Here is a 17,027-nt window from a genome sequence, read left to right on the forward strand (position 1 = left end):
GAACAGGCAATACAGATAATACAACCTGACTGGGCTAGAAGGGGAGCCTAAAGCAACCCCCAGGAATTAACTATACTAGATAGCAATGGCTGACACTCCAGCAGTGTCCATCAGGGACAGACCATGGAAGGGAAATGACCAGCAAAGCCTTCTGGGAAACATAAAGCTCTTATAGTGCCAGTCATCAAAGAAGGCAGGTAGGGGATTTGCATAACGAATGTATGCAAATTCCCCAGCAAGAGAACAGACCAGAAACTTGCAATGGAAAGACAGGTCTCTGTTCCAGAGACCTGCAGCCCACAGACTAGAGGAATGGACAAACAGCTGTCTGCCTGTGCAGCCAGCTGAGCGGATCATCACAGTACCCCCCCCCCCCTCTAGGGATGGATTCCAGACATCCCTCAAAACTGGTATCATCACAAAACTCTAAATGAAGACTCATGAAGGTCGGGACAGTCCGACAAGGCCCAATTCCAGAGTCAGTCCATCCGAAACCGACCTCATCCGAAGCAGAAGCCACCGAAACATGCCCATCAGCACTACAAGTCTCAGCGTTGTAAGGAATTTTAAGCATAAGTATATAAGTATATACACTGTCAGCCATTTTGTCTCTTCTGCAGCCATCTTAGAATCCATACATATTGCAGTAAGCTTCTAGTCTAGCTATAGCTTGAAGACTGTACCTGTCATGCAACACTGCATTCTTACTTCTCCTTTTCTGTTCTATCTTTGTCTATCTCTTCAATTTACAGGAAACTTTTAATGTGCCACCCTAACTGTCAATAAACACCTGCAGAGATATGTCATATGCTATGCTGGAAAAGTCCTATCATGTAAATCATTTATCATGTAAATCTTTTATCATGTAAATTGGCTGGAATTTCTATGTCTATTGAGTTTGCGCAGGCTGTACAAATTTCTGCATAAATATAATGATTCAAAGGCAATACAATCAATCTGCTTGTCAACCACAACCTGTCTGTGTGTCTCTCATTGTGACTGACCAGATTCAAAGCCTGTACTGGTAAAGAAATCACAGAGTATTATATCTAGGTCATCCTCGATGGTCCAGTTGATCTGAAAAGTGACCAATTCCTTACAAGCGTAACACCTATCAGGACTGTGGACACCAGAGAAGAAGCCATCGACACCCTCCAGACAATACCCACCACCTTCCAAGGAGCGTCCAAGAATACCAAACCTGCCGCAATACCTGTTCGAAGTGTCCCTTACAACACCAAAGCCATTGCTGATCGTATTCAGGGCACCAAGCAAAACCTTTCCCGGAATCTCCCAGAACGCCTTGAAGCTCCGCAGAGATCCCAAGAAGCCAGAACGCTCACCAGGCTCACATGCAGAACCACCAAGAACCCCTATGGAACCTATGATCATTCCAGACTCAAAATTAGCAGGACACCCATCAAGATCAGGACTTTCAGGGACTACTTCTGGGCATGCAAGCAGGCAGGCTATATCAGAACATGTCTCCACTGAGAAAGCATCTGAGTACGCTGGTAACCGAGACACACTTGGGCTTTCTGGGTCACAGAGCACATCGGGGTACACTAGTACAGGAGAAACCTCAGGACATGTCGGGGAACTGCCAACCTCAAAGTTCGACACGACAAGACCAAAACCAGTACCGGGCAGAAAATCATCACGAGTAAAGGTCACAGGTACTGGTCTTTCAAAAGAAGACTCGGACTCAAATTCAGAATTTTCTGTAACTGTAATATCATCATTGACTACACATGAATGAAGCTCCACAAGAGCTGCAAAAGTAGTCAGCAAGGCAGCAATGCCTACTGAAGTGGGCAACACCTCAGAAGGACCTGGGGGGCAGGAGACATCTCCTACAAGTTCTGCACCCTTTGGGAGGAACTCGGAGACCTTCAGATCATCAAACAAGACCTCGGAACATCATTTTTCAAGTTTTCTAGGAAGGATTCTGTACTATCCATGTTACAGGGCAAAACTGGAACTTTATTTTGAGAACAGGGCAGATGTCCCAGGGAAGGTTCCACCATAAACTGAGACTGAATTTCATCATCATGAGTGGAACGTACAGGAATATTCACTGGACCACACACTGACTCCCTAACTTTAATCTCGCTGCACCCAGAATTCTGCGTAGTAGTCAAACTAGCTTGCAACTCCAAAACTGCAGAAAGACAGGTAAAAATAGCAGCAATACCTAGACGAGCCTCTAGGGGCAGGGCAGGAGATATTGTACAAGGCAATATTGACTCATCCAGAGTACAGGGTGGAGAGTCAGAACTTTCTTCAAAGCAAGAAAGGGACTCCCGAATGTCAGTGTGATTGGACATCGTTTTGTTATTCATGGTACAGGGCAGGCTCAGAGAAAGCGTCTCTGAATAAGGCAAAGAAGGTTCAGCATCAGATTTGCAAAACCGAAGCGCTGTCTCACTCTTAGATTCGGCTAACAATGTCGAATCCGAGGAATCAGAATGCAAAACCTGCGAATCAAAATTCACTTCAGGTTGTGAAACTGATGCTTCCATAGCGCAAACCTCCGCGATCTGCGGAGCAGATTGCAAGGCATCTAGGACCAAAACACTGGAGCAACTGTCTCCAGGCAACGGGCCCTTACAGGTGAGAACAGGGTGAGATAGGGAATCATTTGCAGAAGAAATAGCGACATCAACAGGATAAACTTTATTAGGCATATTAATTTTACTTTTGACGCTGCACAGTCGAGAAACTTTCCCCATAGCAGGGTCACAGATGGAAGATCTCAAAGATCTGTTCCTAAAAGACAAAGGATCCCACACATCCTTGAGGAAACCGGCAGACTCATGCCGATCACAATCTGCAGGAACATCCGAGAAACAGGCATCAGATCGCACAGATTCAAACTGCACACTGTCAGGAGAGAATCATTCAGGATTCGCACAGGAATCAACCACAGCGGCATACTCATTCATTTCAGATTGCACAAAGTCAAGACTCTCATGCTTTACCCCAGAAAGGCAGGAACAATCATCCGACAACGATGTCTCTTTATTGGAATCAATTGGTTGGTGTGTGTGCAACTCATCCAAAATCGTTTGCCGTACATAGATCACCAGATCCACATCATCCTAGTCACATTCATCGGAATCAATCAGAAGGTACATAGAATCAAGACAAGCATTCAAGACATCTTCGCTTTTTGCGATGTAAAAATCGCAAAAGGCTTTCCAATCAAAATCGAATTCCTCCAGCAAGGCCCCAACATCCCAGGAAGCAAATGGGGGTTTAAACAGGCCAGTATCCAGATAATCTCCATAGGGGTGGAGTTCAGGAACAAGAACAGATTTTTTTAACTGCTTTAATGTAGTGTGCGATCCTACCTATAGCAGGATCCACATAGGCTTTGGATTGGGGCAAAAAACCTGGAAACTGATCAGCAGATGCATTATAAACATCATTATCATACTGCATGGTTTTGCCCATTTCAGACTTGACAGAAATAACCTCTCTGTCTGTGGTTGCCATGGGCAACGGATCTTTCCGCTGGGAAGCCTTCCTAGATCTTTTACGTTTAGACTTAGAGGCTTTGGATGGCTGCTTTATGGATGAAAGAGTAGATGGAACAGCTGACAACAACTCATTAAGGGGGTAAGGTAATTGAGGTAATCTCAGCCAATTGTGAATTAAAAAGGCCAAGAATTCCAGGGGTCTTTGACTCAGGGTGGTATGATCTAACACATCATAAGCCCACATTGACATTTCGCCCCCCAACAGAATGTAGACCATTTGGGGGGCCCAGGTAGACACTGGGGTGCATTGGAATTCAGGGTTCGCTAACAGTTTCGTACACTCAGACAAAAATTCGTCTGCTGATTCAGGTTCAAGTTTTTTAAATCTCTTAAAGGTACAAGAGCCATATTTGACAAAATCGTACAAATCGGAAATTCCGTCTACACTGGGGTTTTGGGTTTGGCTGGTCATTCTGTAACGATTGTGGAACTTTCTCCGTGATCAGCGCACAACGCGTGCGCTGACACGGCGGAAATCCTCCACAAGCGTATATTTGCAGGCACCCAGCAAAAGGTGCTACGCACCTGTAGAGGGAAATTCCTGTCGGCAGATGGCGCTGGGGAGTGCAGAAGAACCAATCCTCTGTACCTCCACAAGTGCCAGACAGGAATTGTACGAAGCGCAGAACGCAATCGCAAGAGAGGCGATTGCGAATGAGATTGAGCAAAGGGACAGGTTGTATGTGTGTGCGCCAATCCAGTCGCCACCCCGCGACCGCGCACACACAACAGCAGATATGAAATAGGAACGCGATCGCGAGAGGTGCGATCGCCAGACGTGACACAAGGCAGATCAGAATAGAATACGAGGGTAGCAAAGGCACAGCAAATAATACAATAAGGAGATACGAAAAATAACAAACGCTAGCTAACCGCGAACACCGCACTCATTCGCAACAGTGCACGCGGTCATGCGCGATCTCCACGTGATAAGCACAATAGAGACAAGCACGCCTAACTAACCATTAACAGACAAACATGAAACAGAGGACGCGAGCGCTTGCTTAACGGTTACCTCACCGTGCCTCCAGCAAGCGTAGCGGACAAGACAGACACGCGAAAACAGAGACAAGCGAGAGATAGGATCCACAGCACTAGCGAAAAGTGGCTAGCGCGATCCAGGTACAGAGTAGCAGAACAGAAGGATCCCCAGCGCTAGCAAAAAGTGGCTAGCGCAATCCCAGAAGACAGAACAGAAGGATCCCCAGCGCTAGCGAAAAGTAGCTAGCGCGATCCCAGGAGACAGAACAGAAGAGATAGCTGGTAGCAACCGCTGCACCAGCTATACTCCAAGAACAGAGATCAGAACCATTTCCTGTCGACCACCGTTGGGACAGGACAATGGCAACAGGCAAGACAAGACAGAACAGGCAATACAGATAATACAACCTGACTGGGCTAGAAGGGGAGCCTAAAGCAACCCCCAGGAATTAACTATACTAGATAGCAATGGCTGACACTCCAGCAGTGTCCATCAGGGACAGACCATGGAAGGGAAATGACCAGCAAAGCCTTCTGGGAAACATAAAGCTCTTATAGTGCCAGTCATCAAAGAAGGCAGGTAGGGGATTTGCATAACGAATGTATGCAAATTCCCCAGCAAGAGAACAGACCAGAAACTTGCAATGGAAAGACAGGTCTCTGTTCCAGAGACCTGCAGCCCACAGACTAGAGGAATGGACAAACAGCTGTCTGCCTGTGCAGCCAGCTGAGCGGATCATCACACTCGTTTCCCACAAAATGAATGGAGATACATCTTCCTGATTATTGATTTGGAAGAATTCTTCCATCTCTCCTTTGAATTTTTGATAGAACGCCTTATCATGGAGTAAGGAGTTGTTCAGACGCCAAGAGGTGCTACTCTTTCGGCATTCCCCAAGTGCAAGATCTACCGAAACTGGTGCATGATCAGATAGTGATATGCTCCCGATTTTGGCAGAGGAAGTAACTGATAGTAGGTTATGCGATAGGAAAAGATAGTCAATTCTCGAGTAAGAGGAATGGGGGAAAGAGAAAAATGTATAATCCTTTTGTGTAGGATTATGTATTCTCCAGACGTCAATTAATTGCATTTTATGGAGGAGGGATCTGCATTTACGAAGGAGCCTTCTGGAGATCGGGAATTTTTGAGAGGAGGAATCCAAGGCCGGATCTAATGCTAAATTTAGGTCTCCCCCGATGGCTATGCTGCCTTCAGCAAATGTGTTAAGTTTAGATAGGAAGGTCTGAAGAAACATAGTTTGCTGAGTGTTGGGGGCATAAAAAGAACCAATTGTAATTTTCTGGTTGTAAACTGTGCCCTTAATCAAGTTAAAATGGCCCAGAGGATCGTTGTATTCTGCCTGTAGGGAGAAAGGGATGTCTCTGGAAATCAGGATGGCCGTACCTTTAGTCTTATTGTCTTGGGGGCAACTATAGTATGCCTGTTTATAGTATTTGTTGAGCAGCTTGGGGGCTTTAGGACCCTTAAAATGGGTTTCTTGTAGACAGATAAAGTTTGCTCTGTCTTTATGACACAAATTTAAAATAGAGGATCTTTTCTCCGGAATGTTTAGGCCCCTGGCATTCAGGGACAGCAATCTAAGTGCCTGTTGGAATGCGCACTGGCACAGGACGGACCCCTCGACACTTCATATAGGAGATAAACAGTGAAGGTATAGCAAGGGAGGTTATAGGTAAAAGAGGAAATAGAAAAAGAGAAAGGTCAAGAGAGAGAAATAGTACAATGTGTGCAACAGACCACAAAAACAACATAGGTAAAGTACAGACAGTACAAAAAATTACCTGCGGGTCACCGGGTGTACCCGATGTGTGGGTGTATTATCCCTTCAAATGGGAGATTCTGGAACTCCCAAAAGTGTGGCTTTTAGCCTCGGGGTAGGGAAAACCACACCTAAGAGGGGTGTGTGTCCCAAGGCTCCCGGAGTTCCGCATGTAAATCATCTAAACAAGAAACAGTTCACTGGCGAGTATCAGGTAGGGAACTATAATCCAGGGGCTTCTACACATTTCAAAGGGCGCATAGGACATATATAATAGCTTAATAATGTAGTAGATTGATCCCATCGTGTCAGCCCGCCTACCCCAGCCTGGACCCCCCCACTCCCGTCTTCCCACATATTCAAAACTTTGGTCAAGGTTCAATAAAACATATGTTGGGTTCCTCATTGCTACAAAAGAGTCCTCAATATTCCAATAATGTAGCTGTGTAAGAAAGGACCATATACCTTAGTTTAGTGTAGTTTCCTGTGCTTAGAGACCAGTCCCCCTGGCCAGAGGACCCCATCACCTCAGTTTCCGTCTCCCCCTCCCCGCCCGGGCTAGGTACTGTGTATCCCATCTCCCAAGCCGGCAGCCTCCCGCCGAGGGCGAACACATATTCGCGCGCCCCGGGCCGGCGCCAGGCGGGAGGAAGACAGGAAAGTCCATCATTGCATCTGGGGAGGGGAGGGGGAGGCATGCAGGAGGCCCCGAGCCTCCGCTCCACATCCACAGAGGCAATGTCCGAATGGGCAGGGGAGCTTTGCTATAATTTCCATGAGTCATGCGCCTTCAGACAATCAGCGAGGGGCACCCCGCAGGCCCCCGGAGACACAGGGCCACCCCCCCACCAATCATAGTAGTGAATGGCTGCAGCATGGGAGGTCATGATGGCTCCGAAGGGCAGCCCCACGTCCCCAAGCGCCCCCCGGGCGCCCCCCATCTCAAAACAGTATTTAGGTGCTTTCAGAAGTGTAATCCCAGAAGCTCGGTCCACACGATGAAAGGCCGGGTCCCCACCACCCCGCTGCACATAGATGGTAATGTGAACATGTCCAGCGGCAAGATGGCGGAAGGACCCCAACCCTCCCGTCGTTTCTCACAAAAAGTGCACCCTCCTTAAGGTACATCCCGCATAGTAAATGCGTATGACCTTCCACAGGTGGTTTGATATAAAAGTATGTCGAACGGTCCTGCTCTTAGCTGTGCCCGGTGAGGGCACAGCGCAGTCGGGAAGCAGTGCTGTAAATGCAGTGTGAGCGCATGCTGCCAGGGAGCCGGGATATCGAATATGTGGAGTAGGTCATAATGGCAGGGCGCATTCTCATGTTGAATCCAAGGGATATAGTTATTTCAGGTGCCCCTGTCAATATCTATGGCGTACTCAGAGGGTAGCATGTGGATGGTATATGGATGCGTGGACGCTTAATAGGATGCGGAATCCAGGGAGGCTCAATATAGGCGGCGCATGGAGGCATAGACCACTTCATAGTGGAGGATATGGGGCAGCAGTCCAGGGCAGTCCAGACCCAGAGAGAGAGTCAAGGGGGTGATAGCGAGTAGCTTTCGAAGGGGAGTGTCGAGGGGAACAGGCCCGGGCAGGCCAACCAACCAAGCGGGGGAAACAATGTACGGTGCTACTCACATGACTCTAACAGCGTGGGCCGCGTTTTTTTGGCGGGCGATTGGTGTCCATTGAATCAAGGTCCCATTCAGGCAATTCCACTTTCTCCATGGTGAAGGCCCGAAACATGTCCGGTAGCTCCGAAGGGTGGCGCAGGGTGAAAGACCTGGATCCGTGTTGCATCACCAACTGGAAGGGGAATCCCCAGTGATACGTGGCGCCGATGGTTTGTAGAGCCTGTATCAGTGGTTTCAGAGCCCGACGCTGAATCAGGGTAGATGGAGCCAAGTCCTGGAATAAGGTGATCGTGTGCCCTTGCCAGGAAATGCCATCTGCATTGCGAGCAGCTTTCATGATGGATTCTTTTTCTGTGAAATTATGGAGCCTGCAGATAATATCCCTAGGTGGTTCTTGGTCCATAGGGGCAGCTCTCAGGGCCCTGTGTGCTCTGTCAAACTTGAGGCGTTGATCCATCGGGCGGTTCAGCAAGTTGTTAAAAATGGCGCGCAAAATGGTGGTGATGTCGTCGGCTGAAACAGATTCGCGGACGCCACGTACCCTTATATTATTGCGGCGATTTCTGTTTTGCATGTCCTCCATTCGCGTTCACAGCATGCGGTTGCATATGAGTTGGTTGTCCTTGGCTTCTTTCAGCTGTGCTACTTCTGCGCGGAGGGTAGCTAGGCCACTTTCCACCGTGGTCACTCTATCCGAGAGGCCTGTAATATCCGCATGGATGGATGCTATCTCCACTTTCGTGGAGGTGACTATTCGTTCCGTCTGCTCATCCAGGTCTTGTTTGGTGGGCAGTCCACGTAAGTACTTCCAGATGTCCTCTAGATTGCACAAGGCCGCCGGGCCAGCTTTGAAGGACGTAGAGGTCTGGGAGGAGGAAGAAGAAGCGGCATCCGCCATGTTGGATGGTTCTGCAGACGGGCCCAAGGCTTGGAAATATCTGGTTACCGGCCTCTGATTTGGGGTTGGAGGGCACCTATCGGTAGCTGATGCTTTTTTATCACCCTTCATACCCCCCTAGAAGACGCCAGGTTCGGGTTTCTGTATGATAGTCGCTGTTAAATACATGCGGGACCGGGAGCTCAGCACACTCACGTCCTTACTCCTCCATGGCTGGCTCCGCCCCATGGTCCTCTCTTTTAATTCAATCACAGTATTTTTTATCACATTTCCACAGTTTTATGTTATTTATGTATATTTATAGAGCATGTTTTACGAATACTTTTAAGTTTGCTTTTACATTATTATTATTATTATTTAGTATTTATATAGCGCCGACATATTACGCAGCTCTGTACAGTGTATATATATATATATATATATATATATATATATATATATATATATATATATATATATATATCTTGTCACTAACTGTCCCTCAAAGGAGCTCACAATCTAATCCCTACCATTGCCATATGTCTATATTATGTAGTGTAAGTACTGTAGTCTAGGGCCAATTTTTGAGGGAGCCAATTAACTTATCAGTATGTTTTTGGAATGTGGGAGGAAACCGGAGTGCCCGGAGGAAACCCACGCAGACACGGAGAGAACATACAAACTCTTTGCAGATAGTGCCCTGGCTGGGATTCGAACCAGGGACCCAGCGCTGCAAGGCGAGAGAGCTAACCACTACGCCACCGTGCCGCCCTGTATTTTTAGGGCTCATATATGTACTACTATACATTACATAGTTACATAGTTATTTTGGTTGAAAAAAGACATACGTCCATCGAGTTCAACTAGTACAAAGTACAAATCCAGCCCGTCCCCCACATACCCCTGTTGATCCAGAGGAAGGCGAAAAAACCCCCACAAGACATGGTCCAATTAGCCCCAAAAGGGAAAAATTCCTTCCTGACTCCAGATGGCAATCAGATAAAATCCCTGGATCAACATCATTAGGCATAACCTAGTAATTGTAGCCATGGATGTCTTTCAACGCAAGGAAAGCATCTAAGCCCCCTTTAAATGCAGGTATAGAGTTTGCCATAACGACTTCCTGTGGCAATGCATTCCACATCTTAATCACTCTTACTGTAAAGAACCCTTTCCTTAATAAATGGCTAAAACGTTTTTCCTCCATGCGCAGATCATGTCCTCTAGTCCTTTGAGAAGGCCTAGGGACAAAAAGCTCATCCGCCAAGCTATTATATTGCCCTCTGATGTATTTATACATGTTAATTAGATCTTCTCTAAGGCGTCTTTTCTCTAGATTAAATAAACCCAGTTTATCTAACCTTTCTTGGTAAGCGAGACCTTCCATCCCACGTATCAATTTTGTAGCTCGTCTCTGCACCTGCTCTAAAACTGTAATATCTTTTTTATAATGTGGTGCCCAGAACTGAATTCCATATTCCAGATGTGGCCTTACTAGAGAGTTAAACAGGGGCAATATTATGCTAGCATCTCGAGTTTTTATTTCCCTTTTAATGCATCCCAAAATTTTGTTCGCTTTAGCTGCAGCGGCTTTGCATTGAGTACGATTATTTAACTTGTTGTCGATGAGTACTCCTAAGTCCTTCTCCAAGTTTGATGTCCCCAACTGTATCCCATTTATTTTGTATGGTGCTAGACCATTGGTACGACCAAAATGCATGACTTTACATTTGTCAACATTGAACTTCATCTGCCATGTATGTGCCCATATAGCCATCCTATCCAGATCCTGTTGCAATATGACACTATTTTCCTGAGAGTTGATGATTCTGCACAATTTTGTATCATCTGCAAAAATAGCAACATTGCTCACTACCGCATCTACTAGGTCATTAATAAATAAATTGAAGAGCACTGGACCCAGTACAGACCCCTGTGGGACCCCACTGCTAACAGTCTCCCATTTTGAGTACGATCCATTGACCACAACTCTTTGTTTTCTGGGGAACAGTGTCGAAGGCCTTTGCAAAGTCCAAGTATATCACATCTACAGCATTCCCAATATCCATATTAGCATTCACTACCTCATAAAAGCTGAGCATGTTAGTCAAACAGGACCTGTCTTTAGTAAACCCATGTTGATGCTGAGAAATAAGATTATTTTCTACTATGAAGTCATGTATAGTATCTCTTAGTAACCCCTCAAATAGTTTGCATACAACTGATGTTAAGCTTACAGGTCTATAATTTCCTGGATCAGATTTTTTGCCCTTCTTAAATAATGGGAAAACGTGGGCTGTACGCCAATCCACTGGGACTCTGCCAGTTGCAAGAGAGTCACAAAAGATAAGATAAAGGGGCTTAGCTATAACTGAACTTAATTCTCTTAGGACCCGAGCATGCATGCCATCCGGGCCAGGTGCCTTGTCTATTTTTAATTTATTTAGTCTTGCCTTTACTTCTTCCTGCGTTTGTATGTCATTGTATGTCATTTTTAGAATATTTCTGTATATTTTTCCAAATAACACACAAACCCTTGAAAACACTAAATAACAACAACAACAGCAACAAATAACATTTGTAAAGCGCTTTTCTCCCATGGGAATCAAAGCGCATAAGCATGGCTCTGACCATCGTTGTACAGAGGAAGAATTTTATAAGTCTGGAAATGCCAGGCTAAACAGGTGGCTTTTCAGTCTGGATTTGAATAGCTCCAGGGATGGTGCTGTCTTTACTGGGTGTGGCAGGGAGTTCCAAAGAGTAGGGGCAGCATGACAGAAGGCTTTATCTCCAGATTTTTTGAGGTGCACTCTGGGAGTGACCAAGTTTATAGAACTTGCTGATCTGAGGTTGTGAGAGGTGTGGTGCAGCTTCAGCAGGTCCTTCATGTATCCAGGGCCCAGATTGTGCAGGGATTTGAATGTCAGCAGTCCAATCTTGAAGAGTATTCTCCATTCTACTGGTAGCCAGTGCAGTGAGCGAAGGATCGGTGTAATGTGACAGTGGCGAGGCTGGTTTGTTAGCAATCTGGCAGCAGCATTCTGCTCTAATTGCAGGCGACACAGTTCCTTTTTGGGGAGGCTAGCATAAAGGGCATTGCAGTAGTCCAGCCGTGATGTGATGAAGGCGTGGACTAGGGTTGGAAGATCCTCTGGGGGAATCAGATGTTTAATCTTTGCAATGTTCTCCAGATGAAAGAAGGAAGATTTAACTACAGATGAAATTTGGTTTCTGAAACTCAATTCCCCATCGATTAGTACGCCAAGGCTGCGCACAAGGTTGGAGCTGTTTATGTCTGAATTCCCAATCCTGATTGGTGTTGCTTTAGGATAGAGCTGTTTTGATGGCGAGTGCTGGCTTTGGACAAACAGGACCTCAGTTTTGTCAGCATTCAGTTTCAACCAGTTATCATTCATCCATGCCTGTAGCTCACCTAAGCAAGAGTTTATTTTTGGGGTAGGGTCTGTTCCACCAGGTTTGAAGGACAGGTATAGCTGTATGTCATCGGCGTAGCAGTTGTACGTCAAGCCATGACGTAGGATAAGTGTACTGAGTGGCAACATGTAGATTGCAAACAGCAGAGGGGATAGGATTGATCCTTGTGGCACTCCGAATTGTAGAGATGCAGGTTTGGACATTATAGGACCTAGGGATACTCTCTGTGTTCTGTCAGTCAGGAATGATCTGAACCACTGGAGGACTGATCCACTGATGCCACAGTACTCCTGCAGTCTGTTAAGCAGGATTTCATGGTCAACTGTATCAAAAGCCGCTGAGAGATCCAACAGGATTAGGATGGAGCATTCCCCTCTGTCCCTTGCCATGAGCAGATCGTGCAGACTTGGATGAGGGCTGTTTCACAGCTGTGGTGTTTCTTAAAGCCAGATTGTAGAGGGTCCAGGATGTTGTTTACTGACAGCCTGGTTTCAAGTTGCAGATAGACAGCCTTTTCAATAACTTTACCTAAGAAGGGGAGGTTGGAGACAGGTCTGTAGCCAGAGCAGGGACAAGGTCCTCCAGCACCCAAGGCTGAGACACCAAAGTGCGCCCCCATCCCCCCCACCCCAGCCGTCACACACTGATTGCTATTAGACTAAGAGGCGCCACAGGGCCCACAACCTCCCCAACACCTTAATATCTAGTTATCTGGCTTGCAGTCACTGCCATGTATCCCTTTTTCTTATTTCTCTCTGCTTCAAACACAATTAGGAATGACAGCTAAATGAATTTTGCGCCCCCTCCTACAATGCGCCCTGAGGCTGGAGCCTCTCCAGCCTATGCCTCGGCCCGGCCCTGTCTGTAGCTGCTCATAGCATCTGGATCCATGGAAGGTTTTTTAAGAAGGGGCTTGATGATTCCTTCTTTTAGAGAGGTAGGAAACCTCCCTGCTTGCAGAGAGCAATTTACTATTTTGTGAAATGCTGGAACAAGCAGGTCAGGGCATTTCAGCATATGTTTAGATGGTCCAGGGTCCAGGTCGCAGGTTGTCTGTTGGAGGCGACGGAGGATGTCTGAGATCTCTTCCTCACTAATACTTTTGAAGTCAGTCCAGGGTGTTAGGTTGTTTTTGCCACTATTTCCAGGAGTTGAATAAGTCTTAGGTGCTGTGGACTGAATGAGAGACCGAATAGAGGATACTTTGTCAGCAAAGTAGCAAGCAAATTTCTCGCATAGCTCCTTTGAGGGAGTTATAGTAGGTTTTAGACAGGATGGGTTACATAGTCTATCAACTGTGCGAAATAGTTGGGCTGGCCTGTTGGCGGCCTTTGCGATCTCCTGTGATAGGTAGGAGGATTTTTTCTTGGTGATCACATTTTGGTAGCTTTCCAGGTGAGAGACAAGGGTGTGTTTATCTTTTGAATTCTGAGATTTTCGCCACTTCCTTTCTAGTCTGCGCACTTCTTTCTTTAGATCCTTTAGTGAGCTGTCAAACCACCGTGCATGGTGAAGTGGTGTAGACCGTTTAATGCGAACTGGAGCAAGGGCGTCATAGGCAGATGACACTGCATGGTTGTACATCAGGACCATGGAGTCTGGGTCTGCGCAATGATTGGTTAATGCATCGAAGTTGAGGGTATTCTGAACGTGCTGGGGTGAGACATCTTTCAGAGAAGGGTATTTTATGAGTTCTTTGGACAACATAATTGTTTTTCCAAGCATTCTAAAAAGTAGTCACTACTGGTGGCAGTAACATGCACTCCAATTCAATATGAATATACTCTCTATATATATCTACATGTTCTACAGTATTAATTTTCTCTTAATTGTTATTATTGTTTTTTATGTTTTTAATATTTCCGTTTGTTTATAATTTATTGTTTTCATTTATGTATATACAAAAACATATGATTCTTAGATTTCTATGCAACACTACAAATTCTAGTGCGTAGGGCCGCACTAGAGTTTACACACATGCGCCCGCGACATCCCCCTCTTCTCCAACCATCAGCATATATTTTAATGTAAGTTAACTTATTTATATTTGCATATATCGCATGTTTCATGTTTCTCATGTTTTATTTATTTAAATATTTTTCATATGCTATCCCATCCAGGATTCGAACCCTGGTCTCCCATGTCAGAGGCGGTGCCCTTGACAAGTACACTATCCAGCCACCACCATAGGCACACTGCCCATAGGTTACTTCAGCGATGACACGTCTTACATAACTCTAGCCATCAGTCCCCATTATGTAACAGTCACGCCCAGCACACCGCCCACCACTCCTTACATAACATTTTCCCTTATCCCCATTGGACAACTGACACGCCCCTTACATATACACCCTCCCACGACCCCGCCCCCCGCGCACCACAGGATTGGCCAATCCACCACCTATATAGGTATATAAGAAGCTGCTTTGCTTCAGACCAGTACAGAGGTGCTTATTGTGACCTTGAGACTGTACTGGTAAGTCTAAAATTCTAAATCTTTATATAAATATCTTTCCTTTCTGTCTATAGGCCTATCCCCTGATACACTATGAACCGGCTTTCAGAGCGGTTCATAGGCACTAGGCAGCAGAAAACCACCTGAGTGAGGAGATTAATCCTTTTCATATACCATATTACTTAACTAGCAATGATAAAGGGTGGCATCTTGCCACGAGAGGAGACAAAGCCTCCCCTCCATGCAAAATACTGCACCTGCTGCTGCTAGGCAGGGAAGCTATTGGGTTGGTCTAGTGTGGTTGTTAGGAGTGAGGGGTTTCAGAGAGGAGGATTTATGGTGCTATCCATTAAAAAAGTCACATTACATTTAAACTTTGATTTTGTTCTGTTTGTATTATAATTATTATATTTGTTGCACTTTGTAATATGTTAGACTTGAGAAAGGAGTCAGAACTCAATTCCTGAACTACTAAAAAGATGTGGAATAGGTTGTTCAAAGTGCAATGCTTTAGAAATTAAAGATCAGTTTTAAACCTCATTAATGTAACAGTCACGCCCAGCACACCGCCCACCACTCCTTACATAACATTTTCCCTTATCCCCATTGGACAACTGACACGCCCCTTACATATACACCCTCCCACGACCCCGCCCCCCGCGCACCACAGGATTGGCCAATCCACCACCTATATAGGTATATAAGAAGCTGCTTTGCTTCAGACCAGTACAGAGGTGCTTATTGTGACCTTGAGACTGTACTGGTAAGTCTAAAATTCTAAATCTTTATATAAATATCTTTCCTTTCTGTCTATGGGCCTTTCCCCTGATACACTATCCCAGGCCATCGTTGGCCCAATCTGCCTTCAGCTTAACAGTTTTATCCTGTATTCTCTCCCAACCCCCTCCCCCCCCCCCCCCCTTTATCCACTAGGATATTTATTTCTCTCCTCACACTTCCTCTCCACCCACACCTCACCAACCCCTGCCCATACATTTCAATAGACGATATCAATTAATGTAAAAATGCCACTCAACAATATGTACATTACTCTGAGGACACTTTATTTGTCTCTGTCTTTTCAGCGTGTACTCCTATTTGTTATTGCCTGAGGAAGCAGGAATATACCTGCGAAACGCGTTGCATGGTTGTCTGGAGTATATAAATAAACCTGTTGTTCTGGGGTCTAGTCCTGGAAAAAGAGGTGAGTGGACTCACCTGCGTGGTTAAGCATAGCGTGGGCATGGTCATGGGTGGGGCCAAATATACATGGCCTTAGCAGTGGTATAAAAGGTCTGCCAGGGGAAGTTTGAGCTCTGTCATAGTGTATCCCCAAAAAGTAGATGTAATCTGACAGAATTTCACCAAAAATACACATAATCTGGCAGAGGTTCCTCCAAAATACAGATGTAATGATCCGCTCAGCTGTCTGCACAGACAGACAGCTGTTTGACCATTCCTTAAGTCTGAGGGCTGCAGGTCTCTGGAAAAGAGACCTGTCTTTGCTTTGCAAGTTTCATACCTGCTCTGCTGCTGAGGAATTTGCATATATTTGTTATGCAGATTGCCTACCTGCCTCCTGTGAAGGCTGGCAGTGTAAATACCATGTTCTCCTAGAATCCTTGGCTGGTCATCTTAATGGTTTGTTACTGCTAAACACTCCTAGAGTGTCAGCCTTGCCTGTTTGTTAAAGATTATCTTAGATTAATTCATGGGACTGTACTAGGCATTCCCTCTAGTGCAGTCAGATTGTATTATCTGTTTGCCTGTACTGTCTTTCTTTTGCGATTGTCCTGTCGCCAGCGGCGGTCGAAATCGCTCTGTCTGTCTGGGGGTGCTAACCAGAGCAGCGGTTGCTACTGGTAGCCCCTTCTGTTCATCTGTCTGGTTTTCATTAGCCCTAGTGGTAGTGGCAGTGCTTCCTTCTGTGTCTCGATTGCCTTGTCGCCAGTGGCGGTCGACAGGGAATCGTTCTGTCTGTCTGTCTGGGAGTGTAGGCCAGAGCTGCGGTTGCTACTGGCTGCTCCATCTGTCTGGATTGCATTAGCCCTAATGGTAGTGGCAGCGCCTCCTTCTGTATCTCTGCCTTTGGGGTGTTAACCAGAGCAGCGGTTGCTACTGGTAGCCCCTTCTGTTCATCTGTCTGGATCGCACTCGCCCTAGTGGTAGTGGCAGTGCCTCCTTCTGTATCTCTGCCTTAGGGGTGCTAGCCAGAGCAGCGGTTGCTACTGGCAGCCCCACCTGTCTGTCTGTCTGTCTTGTCTGATACGAACGCTTGCTGTAGGCTTGGTGAGGTAACCGTTTAGCAAGCGTTCGC

Source organism: Hyperolius riggenbachi, chromosome 10 (genome assembly GCF_040937935.1).
Source record: "Hyperolius riggenbachi isolate aHypRig1 chromosome 10, aHypRig1.pri, whole genome shotgun sequence".
Taxonomy (NCBI): Eukaryota; Metazoa; Chordata; class Amphibia; order Anura; family Hyperoliidae; genus Hyperolius; species Hyperolius riggenbachi.